The following is an 18,034-nucleotide window of genomic DNA, read 5'->3' as shown; positions in this document are numbered from 1 at the left end:
ATTCAACGTGGCAATGAGAGGCCTCCCGGGTAAACTTAACCAAATCAAGGGGCTAAATTTTATCATGTATGCGGACGATATTAACCTCTGGATTACCCAGGGGAGCGATGCGAGTACGGAGGAACGCCTGCAAGCAGCGACCGACATCATTGTCGATTACGCGGCTAAAAGGGGACTTTCGTGTTCCCCGCATAAATCTGAGTTGTTCGTTTATAACCCAAAGTACCTCCGCTGCAAGAATAGCGGGGAGTTTCATATTCAGGTGGAGGGCAAACCGGTGCCAAAAGTAGATCAGATCAGGATTTTGGGGATGGTCATTCAATCCCACGGTCACAACGGAGAGGTCCTGAAAAAATTAGAAAGTTACGCGATGCAAACCCTCGGGCTCTTGAGGAGGGTCGCCACTAAAGGAAGAGGCCTCAAGGGGAGAAATTCACTAACACTAATCCAGGCATACGTAATAAGCAGAATCAGTTACGCCACGCCCTACCTGGACATCAAGGCCGGCGAAAAAGAGAAGTTAGACTGCCTGATTCGAAGATGCGTTAAGAAGGCGCTAGGACTGCCCATGGGTACCTCGAGCGAACGACTGCTCGAACTCGGGGTGCATAACACGTGGGCAGAATTGGCGGAGGCAGTGCGAGTCTCCTAATTAGAGAGACTAAGCACGACCGAGACGGGCAGGGTAATCCTTGCAAAAGTAAGCCTCAACCCAGACAGGGGACTTCAAAAAAAAGTCACAATTAATAGTGAAATCAGGAATGCCTTGGTAGTCCCCCCCTTCCCTAGGAATATGCATCCAGAATTTAATGTCGAAAGAAGGGCCAAACGAGCTGAAGCTCTAGAGCGACGGTTCAAGAACATGGGAACAAAGGAAGTAGTCTATGTTGATGCGGCAAGTGGCAGAACAGGTGCGGCGGTAGCTTCGGTAGTCGATGGCCGAGGGGCACCGGTATCCGCGGCAGCCATCAGAGGCCGCAACATAGAGACTGCGGAGGAAGTTGCGATAGCGCTAGCTTGCGTAGGAACAGAAGCCAAGTTCATAATTAGCGACAGCAAAACTGCCATTCAAAATTTTGGGAAGGGGAGGATATCGCCGGAGGCGGCCAAAATCCTCACCCAAAGAACAATAAATAGAAAAATTCAGTTAATTTGGACATCCGCTCACGCTGCCGTCCCTGGTAACGAGGCGGCTCACGAGCTAGCCCGAGCTCTCTACTTCCGGGTAGCCGTCGAGCCCCCCGAACACGGCATACGACGAGCGTCTGCAAAATTATGGGGAAATCATCGACCATTATAAATTGGGACGTAGACTGGTACCCCCGCCAGATGTTAGGCTAAATAATAGAGAAGCTGTCGCGTGGAGGCGGCTACAAACTAATACGTTCATGAACCCGGTCTGGGCGTTTCACGCGCTACCAGACTTTAGGGACAATGATCTCTGCAAACACTGTGGGGCGAGAGGGACCCTCGACCACATAATTTGGGAGTGCCCACAATCTCCAGGGATAGGGCAAAATATTACAAGTAGAGAAGCCTGGGATACCCTGCTGCGAAGCGCGGACACTGCGATCCAGCACCGCACCGTCCATCTGGCGGAAGAGGCCGCAAGAAGCCAAGGGCTACCTGCCAGCCTCTAATCCGCGGGCGCACGACTCCCCGTTTGGAAATAAAAGTTGTACAACCAACCAACCAACCCGCAGCAGCAGGGAGCGGTCCGGATCCAAGTCCAGGTCGTGGTCCAAATCCAGACTCACGGCTAACTCCAGGGACCCAAGGAACCCGTCGACCACCCAAAAGCGAAGCCCGAGCGGGGACAGTAAAACCGTGAATTTCAGCAGTGGGGCTCCCCAGGCTAAAGATGAGGAAAACAAAGAAAAAGATACAGAAATAGAAAAGTTAAGAAAGGAAGTTGAGGAACTGAGGGAGATAATTAAGAAACTCACCCACGACCTCCACCAATCCAAATCACAGCCAAATTCCGGGGCTCCCCCGCCTCCACAGGCTTCCCGCAAAACAAATAGCCAAACCGACACCTCCACCTGCGACGCCAAAGGTGCTAACACCACCCGCGGCGTCAGACACGGAGGAGGACGCAATGATCACTGAACAGTGCAGGCCACCTCCCCCGCAGAAACGAAGAGGCGGGGAAACGCATCCGCTGGCGGCAATAGAGCGTAGACTAGACGCCAAATACGGGGCTAGACTCGAGCGGCTCGAGACATGCATGACCAACATCATAGGCGCCCTAAACCGAATTCAGGAACAATCTAAAGAAACAAACGCGGCTCTTGCTGCTATGGCAGAAAGGCAAACAGTGAGAGAAGGGATACGTGACCAATTCCAACATGGGCAAAACGCAACCAAAGATTAATTCGACGGTATGGCAGTGGAACTGCCGAGGATTCCCGCGCAAGCAAGCGTTAGTGCAACATCTCGAGCAAATAGTTGACAAACCTCTAGTCGAAGCCCTACAGGAAACTGGCAAAGGAGTAATTAAATTATCAGGATATCAAGCATTTGCTAGTGGACGGGGAGAAAAATCCCGGGTCACCACATTCGTAAAAAGGAACGTAGCGGTGATCGAACATGAAATTAGTTCTCGCGACATTGAGGTGGTTTTCGTTGAAATCATCACGGGCAGGAAGTAGGAACCTAGTATTTTCTTCCTAAACATATATAGCTCTCCTCAGCAGCGCAAAGTTAGGTTCAAGACATTATTTCGCAAAGCAATGAAGGCAGCCGGAGCTAACCCCCTGCTAATTGTAGGAGACTTCAACGCCTGCCACCAAGAGTGGGGATATAATAGGAAAGATCCGAAGGGCAGGCAGTTATGGGAAGATTTTCACGAATTAAAGCTCACCCTGCAGACAGACTCTGGCTGCCCGACCAGGGTGGGAAACAGTGTGAGCAAAGACACAACCCCAGACTTAACATTCACCAAAAACATAAAGGAACTTAGGTGGAAGAACACAGAGCTCAACTTCGGAAGCGATCATTACGTCCTCGAAATAACGCATAAACGGGGAGTCAAAGTAAGACGAGAAAAGATCATCAGCGCAATCGAATAGGAGAAATTCAGACAAATTAGGGAATCTGCAAATATGGACGAAAATATTGAAAATATCGACGATTGGGCAGAAACCCTCATGCACCACGTTAAATCCGCTACTATTACCCTAGAGGGGGACGATGCACCGAAAACAGTCGACAAGAAACTCTTACACTTGTGGGAAGCAAAAAAAGGTATAGAAAGACGCCTCCGGTGTCAGAGGTGGAACAAAAACCTAAGGCGAAAAATAGCCTGGCACAATAAGGAAATTGAGGATTATGCAATTAAACTCTGCGAGCAAAACTGGTGTAACAGGTGCGATGAAATGGAGGGCAACATGAGCCTTTCAAAGCCGTGTAGCCTGCTACGATATCTTCTGGATCCCGACAGTTCGAAAACACAGCCAAACACAACAATAGCAAAGGCAAGACACGCGTTCGAGGGGACTGACGCGGAACTAATAACTAAACTTGTAGACACATATGTCGGCTATACAACATCCCTCCCTCTTAGGCAATACGCGGGCCCACCGAACGAGGCGCTCGACGCGCCCATCTCAGATGCGGAAGTTAGAGCCGAAATCCTGAGCTTAAAGACGCGATCAGCTCCCGGCCCCGTTGGAATAACAAATAAAATGCTACGAAACCTAGACGACGCTTCCATAACGGCACTCACCAACTACATGCAAGAAGTATAGAGTAGCGGTCGTCTTCCCCAGCAGTGGAAAACTGCAAACGTTGTGCTAATTCCAAAACCTCGCAAGCCCCCGAAATCGGAAAACCTCAGACCTATTTCCCTAACCTCATGCATTAGAAAGCTTATGGAATGCGTAATCCAAACAAGGCTAACTAATTTCACGGAGAAAAACGACCTGTGGCCGCACGACATGGTCGGTTCCCGACCGGGCCTGTGCACACAGGATGTAATGCTCCGATTACAACATGACATCATTGACTCGAAATCTAGAGACGCGAAGGTAATTTTAGCACTAGATCTAACAAATGTATATGACAACGTAAAATACCAGGCAATTCTCGCGGGACTATAGGAATTAGGAGTCGGCGAGAGGACATATAATTACATAATGGGTTTCCTGACAAACAGGACGTTGAAACTAAAGTTTCAGGACCTAGAATTCCCCATTGTCCACCTGGGAAGTAAAGGAACTCCGCAAGGCTCGGTGCTCTCCCCCTTCCTTTTTAACGTGGTGATGAGAGGCCTTCCTGCCGCTCTTAAAGTCATAAAAGACCTGAAGTTCAGCATTTACGCGGACGACGTTAATCTCTGGATGAACAATGACAGCGATGGCAGCATAGAGGAGCGCCTACAGGCGGCGGCGGACACCATTGAGTCCTACGCGGCCGAAAGGGGTTTTCGTGCTCTCCGCAAAAATCCGAACTTTTCATATATAATCCAAAATCAATGAGGTGCAAGGGCGACTTTAATGTAGAAATTAAGGTCGACGGCAAAACTGTACCAAGAGTCCAGCAAATCAGAATCCTCGGACTTTTTATTCAAGAGGACGGGTATAACGACGGAACGATAAGAAAACTCACTACCTACGCGACGCAAGTAACAGGGATATTTAGGAGGATTGCATTCAAAGACAGAGGCCTCAAAGAGAGAAGCCTCTTGAGACTGATGCATGCGTACATAATAAGTCGAATATGCTATGCCACTCCGTTCCTTAGCATCAGGACCAATGAAAAAGATAAAATAGACGCACTCATCAGGCGTAGCGTCAAGAGGGCGCTAGGTCTACCCATCTCCTCTTCTACGGAACGCCTGGTAGAAATGGGAATGCATAATAGCTGGACGGAACTTGCTGAAGCGGTGAGAATCGCCCAACATGAAAGATTAAGTAGGTCGAGCGCGGGTTGAACCATCTTAGAATGAATGGGTCGAAAAATAGATAGGGGCACAGCCGACAAGGTTGCCCTACCACCACAATGTCGCGAGAACATCATTGTCCGTCCTCTCCCCCGCAACATGCACCTAGAATACCACAAGGAGAGACGGGAGAAGAGAGAAGAAGACTGGTTAAATGTGCAAAAGAATTCATAGTAAAGGAAGTTGCCTACGTAGACGCTACAAGCGGCCGATCAGGGGCGGCAGTCGCCGCGGCAGTCGATGGTAGCGGTGCACCAGTCGTCTCCGCCACCATCCTAAGCAGAAACATAGACACGGCTGAAGAGGTCGCAATAGCGCTCGCTTGCGTCGGAACGAAGGCTAGATTGATCTTTAGCGACAGTAAAACTGCTCTCTGGAATATCGGAAAAGGCAGGGTCTCACAAGAAGCCGCCCGAATTCTAACAGCTGCAACTAAAATCGATCGCAAAATCACCCTAATTTGGGTCCCAGCACACACGTCCGTACCCGGCAACGAGGCAGCCCATGATTTAGCCCGCGATCTCTACTTCCGGGCAAACGCGGAGCCGCCCGACTGCCAGGCGATGGACGAACGTTTGCAAACCTATAAAGAAATAATCGAAAATTATAGATTAGGAAGACGTCTGATGCCGCCACCGGATCCTAGCTTAAATAATAAAGAGGCCATAGCCTGGCGGCGATTACAAGCCGCAAATTTCCCGAACCCTGTGTAGTCGACACAGCCGTTAAAAACAAAGCAACGAAACAGATTTATTGTCCCTTCGTTTATAACACACGCTCGCAAGGCGTACAGAACACACACTGCCCGACAAGGGGTCCGTCTCGGTGGCGGCAAGGTCCACTCGTTCTCTCTCAGCACACCCTCTCCCACCAGATGTCCGGGGTAGGAAAGGCCGAGTAACCTGAGAGCTACTTCGCAGCGCGGAGCAGAGCACCCCCCGTCGAGTCCGAGGCGGGACCCCGGAGAGGGTCTGCGCGCATTCCGTCCGTTGGCCGAACATGCGTGGCGTCTCTGTCGACAACATTCGGCCATCCTTTTCTTTTCAACCGCCCTCGGTTGGAATGGGGTCTTGCGTTTTCTCTTTTTTTTCTTACTCGTAGGCCGCTTGTCCCTCGTCGCTTTCGGTGTCTTCTGAAGAGGAATCGCCGCTGGCCGCGGTTCCCAATGTGAAGCTCCTCATCCGGTCCGCCGCCACGACGCCTTCGTAGAATCGCCGGGTACGCTGTACTTCGGGGAAGTCTTGCACTTTGTATCGGTCGTTGGGAAACGTTTCCACGACCATGTACGGTCCCCTGTAATTTGGGCACAGGTTGCGCGACTCTCCCGTTGAAACTGGCTCCCTCTCGACCAACACCATGTCGCCTGGTTGGTAGCTGGGCGCTGTCTTTCGTCGCTTGTTGAACCTCTCTCTCTGTTTCTTCTGGTCCTGACGAATATTGTCAATTGCCCTCTCTCGTAGTTTAAGAAGGCTGGCGTCAAGCTCCAGTGCGATGGCGTCATCAACCGGGTCTCCTGTCACGTTTCGTGGGTGAAAGTTGAAAAGCAGACTGAATGGCGTCGCTTTCGTAGCTCGATTTACGGTGTTGTTGATTCCCCATTGCACCTGCGTTAGAGTTTCGTCCCAGTCCTTTCCGTCGCCTCGTTTTGGTAGACTGGCAATGGCGGGCGTTATCATTCGATTGTACCTCTCGACCTGCCCGTTGGCCGTAGGCGTGCATGTTGCGTTCTTCACGTGAATTATGTTGAGTGACTTGCAGTACTTCTCGAACTGTCGGCTGGTGTAAGCGGTTCCCTGGTCGGTGATCAGTCTTCGTGGAGCCCCAAAAGTGGCAACAAGGTCTCGGAGAAAACCTTTTGCATAGCTTGACGCGGTGCTTCTCACAGCGCAAATGGTCACAAACTTCGTAAAGCCATCCACTGCCACAATGACGTGCGTATTGCCGCTAGTGCTGCGGATAAATGGGCCCAAGTGATCCATATGGATCGTATCGAATGGCACGGCCACTTTTTCGATGCTGTGCAGCCTTCCCGGCTTTTTTCCGGAAGGAGCTTTTCGATACAAACATTCCAAGCAGTATGAGATGTGCCGTTTTACGCAACGTTGCATCCTTGGGAACCAATATTTGCTTTCTAGCAAGGCCATAGTTTTGTCAACTGCGAAGTGTCCCACATCGTCGTGACACCGTCTCACAATTTGCCAACGTGCCGCTCGTGGCACCACCCATAACAAGCGCTTCTCACCGTTGTTGGATGATCTCCTGAAAAGCACGCCTTCTACCAGGGCATACTCCTTTCTTATGCGGTGCGCTTCTTTCGTCTTCGACGATCCCCTCAAGGTGTCTGCGATAGGCTGTAACTTTGGGTCCGTTTTCTGTGCTAGCGTCAACCAGTCGTCGTCGGTGAGCTCCGTTACAAAGACATTAATGCCTCTTACAACATCAGTCTCTTCAGCTTCTGAGGCAGGCGCTCTGCTGAGGGCATCAACATGGCTCATTGAAGCTCCAGCGATTGCCTTTGGCGGCTTTTTTTTCGTTGCAGCTTACGAGAATGAAGGGTTCCGAATATTCTTCTTCCATGCTCAATGTTCCCCCTGCGATTTTCCGGTTTTGCGCGATGATCAGCGGAGACTCTGAGACATTCGCTACAGGTAGGCATGGCTCGCACCCTTCGTTTTCCCTCAGCACACAGCTTGGTACGTATTGGCCGCGTGGCTCGTGCAGCTTTCCGTGGACGAAGATGTCACAGTGAGTAACGTTGTCACTGTCCAGTGCAACGAAGCCGACGTAATTCGGAGGTATGACAACAGCCTTCTTTGCCCACAAGTTCACTTGGCGCGGTGGTAGGGCTGGTATAGCTAAGTTGGCCAGAGTCCCGTCCTCATCCTCCGACTCGTCATGCTCCTCGAAAATGCGCACTGTATTTTTGCGGCGCACCACCGTTATGTGCGGCTGTTCGGTAAAGGGTTGCCCGACAAGCAGTGGGACAGCTTGTACATCGTCTCGGACAATGTGGATCTGGACGTCGGCTGTAGCCTGGTCCACCGTCAATTTCGCTTCAAAACTGCCCCTTGGCGTCGTTTTTCCCGATCCGTACCCGCTGATCGTAAAGGGCCGGCTTAGAGGTTCGTATGAGTATTTCAACTTTTCTGCTTCGCTCTCCCGCATCGTTATGCACTGGCTTCCCATGTCGACGTATGCCTTAATCGGTTTCCCGTTCACGTTGGCACTAATAAAATACTTCTGATTTGGCCCCATGCTGTCCACTGTACCGTTGCTCTCTTGCGCAAGGATTGCTGGTTTCGTCCCGTTGCTAGTTGTCGAGCCTTTCTTTGAACAGCAATCTTTGGTGTCGTGGCCCAATTTTCCACAGTTTGTGCATCGCGGTTTGCGTTGAGGTTTTGGGCATCCTGCCGAAAAATGTCCGTATGAAGAACAATTAAAACAAAGTGGCTCGCCTTTTTCGTTTTACTTCCGTCCGGATGCCTTTGCCGATTCGCCTCCGGTGCGAGGTGGATGTTGAGCAGTTGCGCAGTCGTTGCCGTCTTGGACGCGGTGTCAACGTCGAGCATCCAACGGCTGGTAGAGCGTCTTAGGTCTCGTCTGCTTCATGGCGTCCGTTCTGTCGCAGAGCCGTTTCATGCACTGGAGCAACTCATCTGGGCTTGCGTAGTCTCGAACGCTGAGGGTCCGCACCAGATCTTCGTCGTTGAGTCCAGTGATGACGTTCTCGATACAAGCCGCTTCACCGATGTTGCAGCGCCTTGCTTTGGCCAGTTTGTCGCAGAAGTACGCTTCGACACTTTCGTGTCGTTCCTTCGTTCGTGATTCCATGTCCCGGAATGTGCGTTGGAAACTGGATGCCGAAGGAAACGCCCTCTTTATTTCAGCTTTCCAGTCGGCCCAAGTTCGTTGAACATCTGTGAGCCCATCATACCACGCTTTTGCGACGCCCTGGAGCTTCGTGAGGGCGAAGCAAGTGGTCTGCTGGTTGCTCCAACTGTAGGCTGCAGCCAGATTGTCAACTTTGTTGAGCCACGTCTCGACCGTTGGCTGATCGTGCAAATATGGGTCGAATATTGGCACCAGTTGCGCGCTCGCTGTCGCCAATCGTCCAACCGCGACGCCCCATGCACCTGCTGACGGGTGGTGTGGCGGCGATTGAGCCGATTGCATTAGCTGGGCTGCTCCCTGCAATGCCTCTCGTACCGCCGTCTGGATCGCCGCCTGCATCAGCGCCTGGAAGTCGAAGGCACTGGGAACGGGCACTGCTTCGTTGGGGCTGTCCATGTCATGGCTGCTTGCCGTTGCAGCGTTTATGGATCCCCCGTCGACGTTGGACTGCGTCTCGTCTTCGTTCTGTACGCTCTCGTTCGTCGAGTGAGCCGGTCGTGATACCTCGCCCTCGGGTCCTCCATTCGTTGTCTTCGAACGTAGCATCATCGTGGCTTTTCGTGGTCGAATAACTTTAGAGGCACTCGTTGAGGAAGGTAGTTGGTTCATATCCCACTTCCGAGAAAAAGTTCTGTAGTCGACACAGTCGTCAAAAACAAAACAACGGAGCAGATTTATTGTCAATTCGTTTACGACACTCGCTCGCACGGCGTACAGAACACACACCGCCCGACAAGGGGTCCGTCTCGGTGGCGGCACGGTTCACTCGTTCTCTCTCAGCACACCCTCTCCCACCAGATGTCCGGGGTAGGAAAGGCCGAGCAACCTGAGAGCTACTTCGCAGCGCGGAGCAGAGTACCCCCCGTCGAGTCCGAGGCGGGACCCCGGAGAGGGTCTGCGCGCATTCCGTCCGTTGGCCGAACATGCGTGGCGTCTCTGTCGACAACACCTGTCTGGTTGTTTCACACCCAGATAGATGAGAGAAAAAGCGATAAATGTAAAGCCTGCGAAGCCTGTAAAGCCTGCGACCATATAATTTGGGAATGCCCTAAGTCTCCGGGCGCTAGGGACAACATTAAAAGTAGAGAAGCGTGGGTAACCCTGCTGCGATGCGACATCCCCGCTGACCAGCAGAAAGCCGTCCGCCTGGCGGCTGAGGCCGCGAATAACCAATGTATATTCGCCAGTCCTTAGTCGCTGAGGTTCCAGCCCCCGTTCCTCAGGCCTGCGTGCCAGGAGCGGGGAGTAGGGGGCCTCCTAAATCGGTGGAAATAAAGTTTTAATCAATCAATCAATCAATCAATGGGGCTGTGGCTTGGCTCCTCGCAGTAGTCGGGGCGCAGGCTTACAGTATGTCGGATGATGCATATAAGGCCCAAAACAAGAAGTGAATTAAGCTACTAGAAGCAGCCAAATGCAACCAACAGCAGCATCCGTGCTTTCGCATTACTCCAATGTAGATTCTATAGTGCTCTAATGTTTTTATGTAAGGCTAGAATGCATGGCACGTGTAGTTGATGTAGATTTGTTTCGCCTAAGTATTTTGTTTGGGGGTCGAACACGGACGCGACATCCGCGTTTTAGTGGAGGCGAAACGCAGGGCGCTTCTGGATTGTGCTTAAAGAACCTTGATGGTCGAAATTACCGGAGCTTCCTTCACGGTCTCATTATCTCTAAACTGTCGCATCTCATCCAACCAAATCCAACCATACTCCAGTTCAAAGTTTAGGTACAAAGCAGAGAAAGCTACGCAAGCAATCCGCAAGAAAAGGGTAGGCTTAGAACTCAGAGCTGTGTTTAGGGCCGAGTCGGAAATATGTTCTGGAAACCACTTCTTTAAACAAACCATTGATTGATTGATTGATTTATAGAAAGGGATAGGCGCGGTAACTGTCTCAATTGTTTTTTGTCGAGACTTAAACCGCGCCGTGAGGGAAGGGAGGAAGGTGGGAATGAAAGTGGAAAGAGAGAAAGAGGAGCCGTAGTGACGGGCTACGGAGTAATTTCGACCACCTGGGAATCTTTAAGTTGCGCTGACATCGCACAGCACACGGACGCCTCTTTGTTTCTCCTCCATCGAAACGCAGCCGCCGAGGTCGAGTTCGAACCCGGCTACTCCGGCACAGTAGCAGGGCGTCTTACCACTGCACCGTCTCCTGTCATATACACCGCTTCGATAACAAAATCGGGTTATCCGCGGCCAAGCTGATGGGGCTTCGACAGGTCGCTGACCGCCTCTTGCGGCGGGGGCTAGCCTGTCACCGAATCTTTATCTGTTGTAGGCCGCCATTGCACCCACCACCGCTTGGTTGGTGGACGAGACGAGCGTAATTCCGTCTCCTCAACGTTACGGACTCGCAACTTCTTCCTCCTCATTGTTCGCCTCTCAGCGGGTTAAACGGCAATTGTTACCGAAAGGTGTCTCTAAACGCAACGTAAAGGTAACATGCACTCACTAAAGGCAGGAAATGATTAGATTTAAAATAATTAATAGTATTACCGTTGTCATGCTGTCACCTCGTGGTTCTGTTCGCGGCTGGTTTTTGTAGCAATTAAGAATTAAAAACAGCACATGATGAGCCCTAAAGGGGAGCACCCCTCCAGAAAAGATATTCGTAGCTTATTTTAATGTTGAAATTTAAAAAAAAAATAAGAAAAAAACGCACATACGGGTTTCGAACATATGTTATATGCGCTAAGTTCTCAGGTAAGTAGCGCTTTTTTTTCTTTATTGTCTCAGGTAGAGAGAGAGAGAGAGAGAAAACTTTTAATGAACATATAACCAGTAAAAATTCGCAGGAGCTGGGTGGTCGGTGCCCCTAGTCCAGGGCTCCGCTGGCAGCAGCTGACTTGCGGACTAGCTGGATAATCCAGGCTTGCTGGTCCAGGTTGTCGCTGGTCAGGGCCGCCTCCCACTGCTCGTGTGTCGGGCATGGCACTATTAACGTTGGGTCAGGCTTTTTTTTTCTTTATTGCCTGGTCTTGATACCAGAACAAAATCAGCAAAAATCACTCAAATGCTATTTACAGACGCTATTAACATATGACACACTAAAACCTGTGTGATGTCAGTGCACGTTAAAGAACCCCAGGTGGTCGAAATTTTCACTACTGCGTATCTCATATCCTGAGTTGCTTTGGGACGTTAAACCCCACAAACCAAACCAAACCAAAATTCACGCATACACAGCAAAGGCTCTAGCCTTGAGAGCCACTCGGGAGGTTCTGCTGTAGCTTTCTGGATTGCCAGATACCTGTCCGCACTTTCTCTAAAATAAATTCTGGCAGGCCATTGTCACCCGTTAATAATTAGGGGGTATTATTAACGATGCACCCTTGACTTGTGACTTGTTGTGACTTGTTGTGTTTTACTTAGAGATCTATGTGGTTCTGGAAAGATTTGTCTTTCTTTCTTGAAGTGGGTAGTAATTTCTTTGTAGGTTGTCATCCGCTCCCTGGCCGACCTGAGCTCAGGGCAGCGCACCTCCCGGTTAACTACAAATCCTCGGGCAAATTGGTGCGCTGCCTCGTTCCCAGGATGGTCCGAATGGGCAGGGACCCAGATCAATGTGATAAGGCGGGTATGGGAGATTTTTTGTAAGATTTTGATGGCTGCGGAGTGGGCCCTTCCTTTTGCAAAGTTTCGAATTGCGGTTTTAGAGTCGCTAAGGATGTATTTGGCAGTGGTGGAGGTAATGGCTAAAGCTATTGCAGCCTCTTCGGCCTCCTCCGGAAATTTCGTTTTATTGATTGTCGCCGATGCGAGGGGAGAACCTCGATGATCGACAACTGCCAGGGAAAAGGCATCTCTGTCCGCATGTTCTGGCACGTCCACGTGCGCCGTGTCTTTCTGTACTGAAAATCTTTCGTGTAATTTTTTTGCCCTAGCCCTTCTGTCCGTATCGTATTCTGGATGCGTGTTTTTAGGCAGATGACGGACTATTAATTGCTCGCGCACATGTCTTGGAATCGGCAGAGTGTGGGCCTGGGTCCCTTCATATGGTATTCCTGCTTTTGTTAGGATGAAACGTCCCGTTTCAGTGCTTGATAATCGTTCGTATTGTGCGATGAGGTGTGCTTCCATCATTTCCGCTATGGTGTTATGAATTCCTAACTTTAGTAGTGTTTCATTTGGGGTATTGCGAGGGAGGTTAAGCGCAATTTTATAGGACTGCCTAATTAGTGAATCCAGGTCGTCTCTTTCTCTAACTGTGAGGGTGACGTATGGTGTAGAGTAGATAACTCTGCTAAGAACGAATGCTTCTACTAGTTTGCTGGTCTCAGCTTCTTTAACTCCTCCACGCCTATTCGCGATTCGTCTGAGGAGGAGGGAAATTTGGTTGACGGTGTTTTTCAGTTTCTTAATTAGTGTGTCGTTTTTTTGGTTTGACTGTATGAGCATTCCCAAGATTCTTAGTTTTTCCACTTCTTGGATGGCTGCACCTTCCGCGTAGATTTTGATCGCAGGCGCTTTATTCTTTCTTTGACGCTTTGGGTGTAGAATGAGTAATCCTGATTTCTGGGGAGAACACGCGAGTCCCGCGGCTTGCGCCTCCTCTACGACTACGTCTACCGCTTGTTGTAGCGTATCTTGTATCGTGCCAATACTCCCCTTGGTGGTCCAAAGGGTGATATCGTCCGCGTAAAAAGAGTGTTCTAGGTCTGGGATTCTTGCGAGTTCGCGTGCCATTTTGATTAGAGTTATATTGAATAAAAAGGGGGAAAGGACCGATCCTTGCGGAGTGTCACGAAATCGGCGCCCATTTTCATCAAGCCGGTACGGCGCGGGGCCCGCACGGCGTCGCGTGGAAGGCATGGAGAGAAAAGCCCCCTTCCCCGCGCGGGAGAGCGCGTAGCTTTGTACGCGTTGCCGTCACCCTCTTTCCCATTGCCCGGGGAGGACGGTGGTTCATCGGCCAGGAATGTGCCAGGCCTTTCGAGAACTTACTATGTGACCTGGCCAATGACGACGCGCGGCTCAACGGGAGGAGAAGCGGGAGCTATAACCAGCGAAGCTATGTGTGTGTGCGCGCTAGCTTTGGCGCGTGTTAACAAACAGACGCGGCGCGCCCTTTATAAAGCGACCGCGCCGCTTGTTGAGTCAGTCAGTCAGTCAGTTCGTCAAGTGTTTTTGCGACGTGCTCGCCTGTGTTTCGACTGGACTCCCGGGGATCACCCGCTGCTGGCAAGCCCACGGACTTTCAAGGGAGCGGCGCTCGTCTCGTATGGCGGCCACATCGTGACTCTTGAGGCGTCGGACTGCAACAGTGCCCGGTGAACAATTTGGTGTTTGTTTATGTACTCTCTCGTGTTTCATCTGTTGTAAAGCCTCTACGTTATTGGATACCTGGGTATTTGCATGCTTAGCGTTTGTATTCTGTGAACCTCTCGTCTATGTATTTCAAGTGATCTTGTGTATTCCTTTGTATCGTCTCTTGCTGTACATAAATTGTGTTTTGTTTGTTACTTCTGACTCCGATCCTTTCTCTGGTTTGAACCGGCGACCGCTGGGCACCAAACGACCACCCCCTTCTGTCACTACAAGGTAGCTGAATTCCGGCTGAGCTTGCCACGCAGGTCGAGGGCATCTCCTTTGCGACCGGAACAGCTACCCCCACTCACTCTAAGGGTGTCTGGGAGTGTGCGCACCGTTAAGGGCGCATCGTTAATAATACCCCCTTAATTATTAACGGGTGACACGGAGTTCCTCTATCTCCTAAAGTGAAGGTGTCAGATTTGATAGTGCCAATTTGAATTTTAGCCGTCCTATCGGAGAGGAAGTCCTTGATGTAGTTAAACGTTCTTGCGCCTACATTCAGCAGTGAAAGAGATTATAGGATTGCTTTGTGTTTAACATTATCAAAGGCTTTGGTTAAATCTAGGACTAGGATTGCCCTGGTACTCCTTTCTTGCTCATGAGATAGGACTTCGTTTGCTAGTCTTAGCATCATATCTTGTGTTGATAAATGTGGTCTAAAGCCGACCATAGTGTTTGGATATAAATTCTCTTTTTGCATGTGGGACTGGAGTCTGTCTAGTATGACGTGCTCTATCAGTTTTCCTATGCCAGAAGTAAGCGAAATAGGTCTGAGGTTTTCGATCGCGAGCTTTTTGCCAGGTTTTGGGATGAATTTAACGATGGCATGTTTCCAAGACGCTGGGAGTTTTCCCTCCCTCCAACACTCGTTCGCAAAGTCCGCGAGGGCTGTGATAGAAGCGTCGTCTAGATTTCTGAGTGTCTTATTGTTAATGCCGCCCTCTCCTGGAGCGGATGTTGTACGTACCTTAAAGAGGGCTGCTCTTATTTCCGCCATTGTTATGTCAGCATCCAGGATGGAGTTAGGCTCTCCGTTATAATCGGGCAGGGACTTCGTCTCACGGGTTGTGCAGAAGTATTTCTGCTGTAGCGTGTCTATAATATCTTGACCCGTGCCTGAGTCTATATTTAAAATTTTGGTGATTTCCTTTTGAGTGGTAGTCTTGTTGGATTCCTGATCAAGGAGATGCCGCAGAAGATTCCACGTCTCCCTCGTGCCTAGATTGCCATTCACATTTTCACAGATATGGTTCCACTGCTGTCTCGCTAGTTCTGCGGTGTGGTGTTGAATTTCTTTCGTGAGTGTGACGATCCTGTTTCTAAGCTTTTTGTTATATTTTTGCTTAAGCCATTTTTTTCTAGGCTCTGCCTTGCCTCCCACATATGCGTAAGTCGGCTGTTAACCGTATTTACGCCTAAGTCATGTACTAGTTCCTTAGTGGCCTGTTCCACATCCGATAGGAGGGTCTGTGTCCAGTGTTCTAAGTCTATGATTGGTTCGTTATTTTGGTCGCGGATAGTCCTAAGTTTGTCCCAGTCAGTGATTTTGTTTTTTCTGGGTTGGGGTTTGAGATTGGCAATCGTGATTTTAGACATTATGATATAATGGTCACTTCCCAGATTTTGTCTGGTGTTGCTCCAGCTTAAGTCTGAGATTTTTGCCCATTGTTAGGTCCGGGCACGTGTCCCTGGTCATGCTGTTGCCTATCCTAGTAGGTTGCATGGGGTCCGTGTATTGGGTGAGGGCGCGGTCTCTTTAAATAGGGCGCGCCGCGTCTGTTTGTTAGCACGCGCCAAAGCTAGCGCGCACACACACTTAGCTTCGCTGGTTAGAGCGCTCTCTCTTCCTCCCGTCGAGCCGCGCGTCGTCATTGGCTAGGTCCCATAGAAGATTCCGGAATTTTCTGGCGGATTCCAGTCCGATGAACCACCGTCCTCCCCGGGCAATGGGAAAGAGGGTGACGGCAACGCGTACAAAGCTACGCGCTCTCCCGCGCGGGAAAGAGGCTTTTCTCGTCATGTTTTCCACGCGACGCCGCGCGGCCTCGCGCCGTACCGGTTTGATGAAAATGTGCGCCGATTTCGTGACAGCCGTACATCTTTATCGCAATGGTACCCCGCCATTCTTGAGCGCCATATACAGTGGAGGCCCATGAGCATAATTAAATCAAATGGTACCCCATCCTCACTTTCTACGTATAAGTACCGAATGCCATTCGGGTTAGCGGAAAATTTTTTATTCGGGTTCTTTGCAATACGTCCCAAAAATACAGTCCTTCCCAAAAGTGTAAAAAAAACATAGTTTATGGTTTCCGGCTCACTGCATATTAAACAGTGTGATCCCCAGGGTATATGAATAATCCCTTTTTCTCCAAAAATGTTTTCACCGGCAAGGTTCCGGTGTGAAATTTAAAAAAGAAGGTTTTTGCTCCTGGCGTCACCTGCATTCTTTGTACCCTTCTTAAAACATCGGCACCTGTGCCTCCATCGTACAAGGCCCTTGCACATAATGTCACACCATGCACGATACAATTTCTTTCGTTTTACTGTGGACCAATAATCACTTATTCACTTGAGAACTGCGCTGAAAGGAAACGAACAGTTGCTACGACTTCTCGATAAAAGTCCTTAATCCCTGTGGCAAAACTTCCGTTGAAACCACGTACGCCAGCAGCAGCCGCCTCAGTCTCACTTGGCATATGGTGCGTAAAAACGGGTCAGTCATGTCTCTAAAGAACAAAAAAAACGACTGACTATCTGTCGCAAAAACAGGTGGCCCAATCCTAGCCCTCCATCTTTTACTCGTCTGAACAAATTAGTCCGGCTGCAGCGCTCCCATTCAGATTCCCAGACAAATACAGCGAAATTCCTGTGCAGTTTCGGAGTATTTAACCGTGAACAGTGCAACAACTGCATACAATGCCAGAGCTTACTGATAAAGAAGAAATTGCAAACTGTGGCCCTTGCAAAAAGAGATAGGTTGGTCCCTCTCCACTTTTCAGCTTTGTCCTTTATCTCTTTAGCCTGCCGTCTCCAATACTGTTCACTGTCACGGTGAGCCGTAAGCGGAACTCCCGAGTACCTATCTGGTGTCGTAGTCCAAGGCACACTGGCAAACCGTTCAGGCGTAGATGGCCACCTTCCATGCCAAAGTCCGAGGCATTTCGACCAGTTAACTCCACCACCGGTGACGCGACTGAATTCGCGCAAACACTTCACAGATTGGCATATGCCCCCCTCATCACCAGTAAAAACAGCGATGTCGTCTGGATACGCTAACAGCTTTACTTCGGCTGCTACATTGAATCCCTGAATGCTATTATTCTTCAGTATATTCAACCAGAGTCTCTATATAGATGCAAAATAAAAGAGGGCTGAGGGGACAGCCCTGGCGTACGGAACGCTGCACACTGGTGGGGTCCCCTAAACATTTGTTAACAATCAATCTCGTCGTGCAGCTTCGGTACGCCAAAGCCACGCTCTGACTGACCACAGAACCGACATTCACATGGTCTAAAATGGGAAATCTGGAGAACGGCCACCCGACCATCACTGTCATCACAGTATTCTAATACACTGCGCGCTTTATGGATATTGGTGAAAATGGAGCGCCCTTTGATCCCACATGTCTGATGAGGGCCAACTATGCCTTTAATCACGGTCTGCAACCTTCGCCCTAGAACCTTCATAAAAATTTTGTACTCCACTTTTGTGACCGCTATTGGCCGGCATGCAGTAACCAGTCTTAACTTACTTATTTCATTTGTTTTTGGAATGAGCACAGTGTGGGACGACCCATATGACGGAGGAAGAGCGTTTTTTTGAATGCTTCGTTAAAGATTACAGTTACGGCAGGGGCTATTTCGCGTTTAAGTACTTTATAA

This window comes from Amblyomma maculatum, chromosome 3 (assembly GCF_055883805.1).
Source record: "Amblyomma maculatum isolate TAMU_Amacu chromosome 3, ASM5588380v1, whole genome shotgun sequence".
NCBI classification, from domain to species: domain Eukaryota; kingdom Metazoa; phylum Arthropoda; class Arachnida; order Ixodida; family Ixodidae; genus Amblyomma; species Amblyomma maculatum.
Note: the sequence above shows the minus strand (reverse complement) of the source record.